The sequence below is a fragment of the Asparagus officinalis genome, chromosome 3 (assembly GCF_001876935.1).
Source record: "Asparagus officinalis chromosome 3, Aspof.V1, whole genome shotgun sequence".
Lineage (NCBI taxonomy): Eukaryota > Viridiplantae > Streptophyta > Magnoliopsida > Asparagales > Asparagaceae > Asparagus > Asparagus officinalis.
Genome location: NC_033796.1, coordinates 54,194,144 through 54,204,359, shown reverse-complemented (window position 1 = coordinate 54,204,359; position 10,216 = coordinate 54,194,144).

Genomic DNA, 10,216 nt, shown 5'->3' with positions numbered 1-10,216 from the left:
TACACATGAAGAACTCATGAGAGGACGGAGTTGGGTTCTTCAGTACTCCTTTTCCCTTCATCAAGTGTAATAATAGGATCTAGCTTCTCGCTAGTTGCTTATGACGATTTTGAATCCTTTAAGAGTCGGGAACTTCACCATTTGGTGATAAGCTATTGAGAGCAGTTCTTCCCAAAATAACAGTATAGTTCGACTTGCGGTTCACTACTAAAAACTAGGTTTGGACAATGGATTGCCGAGAGTATTCACCAACCGTTAGGGGGAGAGTGATCATCTCCTATGGTAGGAGCGAATGCCTTGTGAATCCAATGAGTGGATCCCGATAAGGTTACAGCTTAGATTTGTCTATGCCCATCTAATTGAAGGCGTTGATGAATAGGACATCAGTCGAACTTTCTGTGTCAACCAAAATTCTCTTGACCTAGAAGTCATTGATCTTGACCGAGATGATGAGGGGCTCGTTATGAGGCATCTCAAAGCCTATTAAATCCGAGTTTTCGAAGGAAATGGACTGGTCCGTACTTAGCTTTTTGTCGTATAAGTTGACTTGTCGTTCAACACTCACCTTGTATACTTCTTCGAGCGTTGTTGGACATTCCTCCCGCCACAGAACCGCCGCTGATAGTGTTGATGACACGCCTAGTGCTAGGCTCAGCAGGTCGGGTGTCAGGCAGCTGCTGGGGGTGAGGTGATCTAGATCGAGACCTTTGGCTGGATCCCTCCAGAATGGGTTCTTTCCTGTCTCGCTAGGAATAAGCTTCTTAAAATATCCTCTCTGTATCAAGTTCTCAATATCTCTTTGAAGGACTCGAAAATTATTGGTAAGGTGGCAATGATCTCAATGATATTGACAATATTGTCTCGTATCTCGGGATCAAGGATCTGACTTCATGCGGGGAGGGGAGGGAATTGAGATATCCCTCCATCTGGACCATGTAGAGGGCTTCTGTGAGAGAGGTGTTGAAGGCCGTGAGGACGGCTTCTGTGTGGTCTCCTTCCTTCTGTCCCTCCTATTAGCCTTGTTTGATCTGGGGTCGGCTCTAGGGGGATCCTTTGCCGCCTCCTTTCTTAGCGAGGGGTTAACCTCTGCCATTGATCCGGCTACCGATGTTGCCATTGCTGCTACTGACGCTGTCATTTCCACCCACCCTGGCCGCCTTCTTATAGGCTTGGGTGTCTTCCATGTCCATGTATCCAAGAGCATTGTCCATTAATTGCTCATAACTGGTGACTCGCTTCTTAACGAGCGAGTCGGCCAGCTTGTTGCTCTCCGAGTCAGCCATGATAGCAGACATGGCGACCGCACCACCAAGGTTGTTGACTTCCAGCCTTTTGGCCTGGAACCTCTTGAAGTAGTTACTGAGGCTTTCTCTAGATTCTTGTTGTACCTACATTAAGACGTGTGGGGGTGGGGGGGGGACACCTTTTGCTTGGTGTCGGACAGAAAGTGATGTACGAACTTTTGGTTGAGTTGTCCGAAGTTATGGATTGACTTCTTTGCGAAGGAATTCTACCATAGCTTGGCGCTTCCTGTCAAAATGATGAGAAAATACCTGTAGATTAGATCAGATGCTTGTAGCATGGTTATCATGTCATAATAATTCTGAGCATGCTCAGCTAGATCTCCCTTGCCTTTATACTTCTTCACTTGAGACATCTTGAACTTCTCACAAGTGACATTCATGATTTCCTCGGCGAGGGGAGTATTCCCCCTAATGGCCTCCACGATTGGTTGAAAGGTCCAGTCGTAACCAGATGCCACGTTTGTGGTTTATAGTCCTTGAGTGGAACAAATATGCCGAGGACTACATGATGCTGTCCCTAGCCCTGTCCAAAAAGCCTACCGGCCCGAGCCCGGAAACCCAAGCCAGACCTGGGTCCAGGTCCCCTCGCTGGTGCCCGGCCTGACCCGGAATAGTTTCGGTCGGACAACGAAACCGGGTCGGGCGGCCCGGACCCGGAGCCCAGCCCGCCCGCAAAGGTCACCCTTGGTGACCGTTGCGGGCAAAAATCCGGGCCAACCCGGCTCGGCCAAAATGGTTATTTTTTGTGTTTTGACCATTTTGCCCCTTAAAATAGTCAAAAAACGGCTTTTTGGTGAGAGTTTTTTAGTCATTTGCCTAGAAGGCTGCCTCTATAAATAGAGGGGGTTTTTTACTTCTTCTCCTCACACCAAAACTCATCTACTTATCTCTAATACCCTCTTATACAATCTTATATTCTCTTATAATTTCTAATCCTTTCATCAAATGGCTTCTGGATTTGATTATGGAGAGCAAACTCTATCTCCTACCGATATTAAAATGAGTCCTCCTATAACAACAACTACTCCTCCTATCAGTGGTAATCCCGAATCCGGTGGTAACGAATCTGCACCAAGAGCTCCTAAAAGGCCGAGATTCGATGTGTGGAAGTTTTTGAGAAGATAGACGTCACCAAGGATGAACACGGTGGGATCCTCACCCAGAAGGCTAAATGTGCGTTGTGCGGCCAGACTTTCCAAGCTCATCATAAGAGCGACACCAACCACCTCAAACGTCGTATAGAAAAAAACAACAAAGGCCAGACTCCTCAAGGTGATATCCGACAATCTATGATTTTCCAATCCTCCTCTTCTGGTAGTCTCGGTACTTGGAATTATGACGCTGCCCAAGCCAGGAATGCATCATTAGGTTTATCATTCTTAAAAACCTTCCTTTCAAATTAGTAGAAGATGATGAATTTGAAGATTTGTTTAGAGATGGTTTTTATCCCGATTTTAAAAAAATTCTCGTCAAACATGACAACGTGACATTTTAAAACATTGTCAAATGGAATAAGGAAAAATAATTTCTTATTTTAAAAATTTAAATTATAAATTTTCTTTAACTTCTGATATTTGGACATCTAGAGCACAAACATGTTATTTATGTTTCACAGCACACTGGATTGATGAAAATTACCAAATGTTTAAAAGAGTTGCTTTTTTTATTGCAATTAAAGATTCACATATTGGTATTAATGTAGCCAATTTAATAGTTGAAGAACTTATAAAACTAGAAATTGATCAAAGAATATTTTCTCTTTCACTAGATAATGTAAGTAATAATAATATAGCTGTAGATTTTCTTAAAATAACTCTGTCATTGCCCTGTCATGGTGAGCTTTTTCATATTAGATGTATATGTCATATTTTAAATTTAATTGTTCAAAGTGCATTTACTGCAATTAAACCCATGATAGAAAATGTTAGAACAATTGCTTATATGCATACTGCTTCTGAACAAAGACTTAAAAGATGGAAATAAATGTGTAAAAGAAAAAATATTAAGGCTAGACTAATTCTAAAAGATGTTGACCATAGGTGGAATTCCACCTATGTAATGTTAAGTGTAGCTATAGAATATAAAGAAATTATAAATGATTTTATAAATTATTTTGCTTCTAGTTCTAGCTCTGGTAACTCTTATAGAATAACTGAAGATGAATGGACAATTATATATAATTTAAATGAGATGTTACAAATTTTATGATGCTACTATGTTATTATCTCGTTGTTATTATCCAACTATTACTTTAGCTGCTTTACAAATTTTAAATATTTAAAAAAAATTAACAAATATCGTATGAATGATACTTTTGGAAGTATAATTTTTCAAATGGAGAGCAAATTTAATAAGTATTTTAGGCCTATTCCTCATATTTTTGGTTTGGGGGTTTTTATTGATCCATGTTTGAAGGATATTGGCCTTCGAAGTTTATTACAATCATTGTATAGTGGACATGTTATAAAGTTAGATGATGGATCCAGCATTACTACTACTTCTCATCATTTAGCTATTAGAAATTATTTTCAAACCTTATATGATGAGTACACAGCTAGACATGGTGTAGTTGCACAACAGTCTGCAGCTTCGACGCCTTCGAGCTCAAGCCGAGGTAAAAGTGTAAGTTTTGATAGGCATGCAATGGTAGCTGAGCTAACTGGTGGGTCTGGACTTGGATCATCGTTGGAGGTTTCTGAAATAAATGAATATTTATCTGCTTCTTTAGTTAAATATCAAGGAAATGCTTTAGATATTTTGTAATGGTGGAGAGTATATGGATCATTTTCATATCCTATACTTTTCACCGTGGTTCGAAACTTACTAACAGTGCAGGTTTCGACGATAGCTTCGGAATCCGCCTTCAGCACAGCAGGACGTTTGATTAACGACCACATGACATACTTAGATCCGTATACTGTACAAGCGATGATGTGCTTACAAGATTGGTGGAGGTACGAGAAGCGAACGCAAGACATCGATTGGATGACTGGGATTGAAGATAAATTTGAAGAGTTGGGACTAACAGATAGATATAAAGATTAAACAATATTCATCAAATTGTAATTTTTATTTCTTAGCTTTAAATTTGTAATGAATTATTTTAGAAATAATTACAAATGATAGTGATATAGGTGAGTAGGTGCTAACCTAGTTGGGATATACTCATCTATTATGATGCGACAAATTTCGAAATAAATTTATACTTGTAAAAGATTTACTGATTATTAATAAATAAGTTATTTTTATCATCTTTTATTTTTATAATTTTTGTATTTATAATTTATGTCATTTCAAGTTATTAATAATATAATTGTTTTTATTTTTATTTTCTATAATTTTTATGTATATTTTAAATTTTAAAGAGATTTTTAAAATTAAAAAAAATAAATAGAAAAAACAAAAAACCCCGAGCCGGCCGGATGGACAGACCTAGCCATCCCCGTAGCGTGTCCTCAGTCGTCATGACCAAAGTTAGGCTCTCCCCCCGTTGCTTCCACGTACTACTAATAGTGTTGGGGAGGAGCTACAAAGCGAGTTTGCTGGTGAAGTGAGGGAGACATGTATTCGACGTAGTCTACTTGTTGCCCAGCTTGTGCGGCATTCGTAGATGGAGGAGGGATGAATGGTTGACTCATCAGAGTAGGAGGGACTGTTGGCCTTCTTGTTTTGATGATGTTTAACAAACAATTTATCACTAATGTTGTTTGTCTAGTATTTGTGTTTTCTTATTTATTATAGACAAACAACGTAGTTGGAGGATGGATGGAATAGAGCTTCAACGATCATATCCAAAGGAGGTTGGCGGAATGTCGGTGAAGCCTTGCTATTCAAAGTTCAAGATCCAAGTTAAAGCTTCATCCGCAAGATTACCTAGAAGAGCTTATTGAAGATCAAGATCTAGCTTGGGTAATTTAGTTTAGGATTTATATTATGTGTGTTATATACTCTAAGCTCAATTATCTATACACACACATTTATTGGTTTCTTCGTATATATATATATATAGTCATATATATATATATAAGTTTTGGTTTCTATGCATATATATAGTTATATATACATACATGTGTTTTGAGTTTTTATGATTATATATATGAAATTATATATTTTATATTTTCTATTGTGTTTTTGAAAACATTGCACAGAATATGCAATTTTGTGAAAATATTGTATTCTTAGTTTATAGACTTCAATATCAGTTTATACATGTTTTACTAAGTCTACAAAAACATTTCACAAAGTTTCAAAAGTTGGTTTATGTCAAAACATCAAAATTTAAGTATCTCATATTTTCATATTTTGGACTAGTTTGTAAAATGTTTATTATCATGTCTACAATCATTCCCCAAAGTTTTACATTTTTTGGAATTTATTTGATATTTTTAAACAGTGTTTTAAAATCAGCTCTAAAACCGATTTTTCTAGAATGTCAGTTTTCGGTCGACCGGTATGGTCGACCGGTCAATTGACCATTCGTCAGTATTTTTCCAGAGAGCCGTCGGTCGACCGGTCCGGTCGACCGATAAGAGAGTTTTAAAAACAAGTTTAAGAAAGTTTTAATCAAGGGTTTATGTTTGGTTTAAGTGTGTTTATAAGCTTTTAAGCATTTGAGTGTTTTGGTTTTGTGAATCACTTCCACAAGAGCTTGAGGAGATCATCTATTGGTGTTTGAGCATCCAACTCTTCTCCTTCCACTCTTGATCTATTGAGAAGTTTTCTAAACTCAATCTAGCTTCATATTTTATATTGTTTGATTATCTTTTTATTAAGCTAGTGTTCATATTGAGTTTAGTTGATTTTATTATCTCTTTGTTCACACACAACCTATTGAGCTTATTGTATTTACATTCATAGTATAATTTTGGGTTGTGAGATTAGTGACTTAGAGTTGTGCTTAATTGAGTTCTCACCTTGTTTAGAGAACAAATCATTTGATTTATATTGTGCTTATTGTGAGGATTCACTTGTAATACATTTGTACACCGAGAGAAGTGTGTGGTGAGAGACGGGGTCGAATCCAAGAGGAGTGGCGTCGGTTGACGTGCCTAAGGAGAGGTTGTAACCGAGCACTTGAGGAGGAGGACACGGGCTAGGACCAACACTTAGTGTGTGAGGTGTGATTACATAGTGATTGTATTGTAAGGTGTAAACGTTGTTCGGGTGAACGTAGAAAACCCGGTTGTGATAGTGAAGATCTCCTCGAGGTGAGGAGCGGGGACGTAGGTCGTGGGGACCGAACCTCGTAAACATATCGTTTTGTTTGTGATTGCATTGGCGTTCGTATTCTTGTTTTCATATCTTATATCGCCTTTGTGTATTGCTCATCATATTACCCTATCACTTGTGTAGATTGTTTATTTTACCCTTGTGTTAGTTCATATATCCTTGCTCATATATTTGTAATATCTCTTTGATAGGATATATTCATTTGTTCATATTGCTTATCCTAGCTTACGTATCTTGTTGTATTTTATACTTGCTAGGATAACTTATTAATTAGTTTTAATTGGCATTTAATCGGATTAGATTAGCATAAGACCCTAATCACCCCCCCCTCTAGGGTCTAACAGGGACATGTGAGAGTTGGCCTACTGGAGGTAAAGGAAATGACGAAGAAGGTTGCTGGGGAGGAATCAGACTAAGGAGTTCATTGGTGAACGCAACAAACTATTGTTGGAAGGACTAGGAGATCCTCTATGCAGATTCTTCTAACTGGGCCTGAGTAACATAGCCCACGCACAGTTCTTCAGAGAGTGGGTTAACGGATCGACCTGGGCATTAAAAACCAAACAACTTGCATGAAGAAGAATGAGGGGCCCCATGATGGGTGCCAAATTATTAATGTTAGTTACCGAACATGGGGTTTATCTAGGGTTTAAAACAAAGTTAGGGTCCTCAAACTCTTTCAGATGACTAGTTCTATAGATCATCATTCTTCCTTGCACATGAAGAACTCGTGAGAGACCAGAGTTGAGTTCTCAGGTATTTTCTCTAAAGATCAAGTCAATATATGAACTGGAGAGGGACAGTGTGAAATGATGAAGAAAGTTTCGAAGTTTCATAAAAAACCCTAGAGGGTTACCTTGATTTGCATGGCTTCCTTTTATAGTGGATCTAAAGGGCAGATAGGTAACTTGAGCTGAGTCCATACAGGCAACTGACTCGGCAAACAGCTGCAATGTGTCATCTGTTGGTGAAGATAAGTCATCCAGTTATTTATTATGGGGAAGATGGTGTTTGGAGCTGACTGAATCTGATGAGTCATAAAGACTATAGAGGCTAGAGCAATGATGATTTTGTCAGAGCAGTTAATGCGATGGTAGTTGGTTGTCAGTGGGGGGTTCTAGGACACACCACCTGCTTAGTCGCTCAACTGAAGGCTGACAAACACCGCCTTTTTAGTCGGTTACGTAGGTTGTCGATCTAACAAGTCGGCTAAGGGAGTAGCACCAGTTGTCTAGGCTCTGATCATGTTGGCTTCTCTTGGAAGATTAAGCACAGGGAGCAGGATACATGTTTCATTCTCCTGAAGATTAATATTTGGTTTGATTAGTGTCATAACGCTATTAAATTCTGATAATGTGCTTTACACATAACCTAATTTGGACATGTATAATGATTTCGAGGGGATAATAATCAAAATTACATTAAACAATATTATATGAATTAAACAGAAAATAAACACCTGTAGGCTGTCTAAAAATCACAATGGATAGCTGATCCCCATCAAGCTCTAACAATGAAAGTTACAATCAGACGAATTTCTTGTTACCAACAGAAAGCTACAATCGAGGAACGCCCCTATGGACCATGAAGAAATCGAGAGGTAGAATTCACCCCTACGGTCAAAACACAAGTGGCTACGCTCCAAAAGTCGAAGCACCGCAATCATTACATCCTTAGCTATCAACACAGTCCCATGTTTGAGATGATTGATCTTGATGGCTGCGACAACAACATGACTAATATTATATTAGCAACTATTAGAGATGCTGATGAGCAGTGTAATGATTTTAGAAAAGCGGGAAGATCTAGAGAGCTGTTGTCAACACATGGTTACCCATGCAAAGAAATCATAGTGGAGATCGTAACCTACAGTTGATAGAGCGCTATTGAGATGCCTCAGTTGTCACAAATGGCCTGAATAGGACCTTCTCAACTGGTCATTGGTGTCATACATATATAAAGACAGAAAACGCAGCTCAAACCGCTGCCAAACGCAACCCTAATCGCTGCCAGACGCATCTCTGATCGCTGCCAGACGCAGCTTCAATCACCGCCAGACGAATCTCTAATCGCTGCTAGACGCAGCTCAAACCGCTGCCAAACGCAGCTCAAATCGCCATCAAACGCAGCTCCAAATCGTCGCCAGACGTAGTTCCACAATAGTGTAAAACGCACCTTCAAACATCGAAGAACGCAGCTCTACATCGCTGCAGAACGCAGCTTCACATCGCTGCACAACGCAGCTTCAAATCGCTGCAGAACGCACTTCCAGATGCTGCGTTCAAGCGCAGAATCTATGCCAGAACGCAAGTCAAGGTTCTGACCTATTCAAACACAACCCATGCGGTTACGAGAAGATCGCTGATCACCCACGATCTGAGGAGTGGTTTACGTGGGTTGTTACAACCGATTAATGAGGCAACTAAACCCTCATTTAGGAGTGGATTATGGGGGCGGTTACACCCCTAATCTCCCTATAAATATCAACAAACTCAACAGAGTTCATGGTGGGAAAAATAGAGATCCAGGAATCGGATTCAGAGAGTGAGAGTTGGCTCTTTACACAGTCTGGGGAATCATCTTCAACTGAAGAGTCCAGACATTCGATACTTGGCTTATTAACCGAATTATTTTCGGTTCAAATAACTCTTTTTCATATTAGAGTTTGTTACTCGTTCTGAGCCACAATACTTGTCAAGAGTTATCAACCAGACAAATCAGTTGTTCCAGTGAATTGACATTTTCGGATCGTCAACGGAGAGCAAACTCGACGCGAACATTCGAGGGAAGCATTCCATCGCCACCGTGAAGAACCCAGAATTAAACAAAGGGGAGAATCTAGATCATTCTCTTCTCTTTTATAATCAGGAAATCCAATTGTAATCGAGAGTTGAGAGATTTGTAAACATTCTTTTTCTAAGCAGTTAGAGAGAATAAAATCAAATACAATTCTTTCATTCATTTTCTTATTGCAAAATTTCCCACAAACAAAAGATGGCGACTTCTCTGATGAAGAAGTGGTGGTGCAATCCGATATTCATCTCGCTGGAACCACTGTCGAAACTCTTGTTGTAGAGTTCGACCAAGCCAAGTACGAGGAGGCCCTCTCCTCTGGATCACTTAGCCCTAAAGCTAGGCGAGATGTCTGTAAGATCTCTAAGGAGGTCTTAACTGCTGCTGAGACGCCAAAGAAAGCCCTCTCCTTTGGCCAAAGTCTTAAACTCGCTTTGCAAGCCGAAGATCCCACGCCCATCTCAACACGACATGTACGGGGTTGTAAAAGGCCTATGACGGAAGAAGATCCAATTAACGCCAATGACGCGGCTAACGCTCTGAAACAAGCCAAGAAGAACGCCGCTCGAAGACGGAGAAGATCCATCCGACGAGCACATCTCTGAGAAAATCAATCCCTGGTCCAACGCAAGGATTGTGTTTTCGAAGCTCTGCCCAAACATTGCGTTCATACTCCAGAACGCACACTTCAAGGTAATGAGTCCAATTATGAACCTCGGGTGATACAACTTAAACGCAACCCTCAGCGGTGCGTTGTCCATCCAAAACACAGCCCTGTTAAGGGAAAACACGCACCTCATGAGTGTGTCCAAATAAAACAGGACCCTGTTCGCGGGAAAAATCGTTGCTTTCTTCATTGATATCATTGCCATCTTAGTTAACAACTTTAT